Here is a 619-nt window from a genome sequence, read left to right on the forward strand (position 1 = left end):
AGTGGCTGTATCAATTTACATTCCCACCAGCAGTGCAAGAGGGTTCCCTTTTCTGCACACCCTCTCCAGCATTTATTGTTTCTAGAGTTTTTGATGATGGCCAATCTGACCGGTGTGAGATGATATCTCATTGTCGTTTTGATTTGCATTTCTCTAATGATTAATGATGTTGAGCATTCTTTCATGTGTTTGTTGGCGATCTGTGTATCTTCTTTGGAGAAATGTCTATTTAGTTCTTCTGCCCATTTTTGGATTGGGTTGTTTGTTTTTTTGTTATTGAGCTGCATGATTTGCTTATAAATTTTGGATATTAATCCTTTGTCAGTTGCTTCATTTGCAAATATTTTCTCCCATTCTGAGGGTTGTCTTTTGGTCTTGTTTATGGTATCCTTTGCTGTGCAAAAGCTTTTAAGTTTCATTAGGTCCCATTTGTTTATTTTTGTTTTTCTTTCCATTTCTCTAGGAGGTGGGTCAAAAAGGATCTTGCTGTGATTTATGTCATTGAGTGTTCTGTCTATGTTTTCCTCTAAGAGCTTGATAGTTTTTGGCCTTACATTTAGATCTTTAAACCATTTTGAGCTTATTTTTGTGTATGGTGTTAGGGAGTATTCTAATCTCA

This window comes from Physeter macrocephalus, chromosome 11, assembly GCF_002837175.3.
Source record: "Physeter macrocephalus isolate SW-GA chromosome 11, ASM283717v5, whole genome shotgun sequence".
In the NCBI taxonomy this organism is placed as follows: Eukaryota; Metazoa; Chordata; class Mammalia; order Artiodactyla; family Physeteridae; genus Physeter; species Physeter macrocephalus.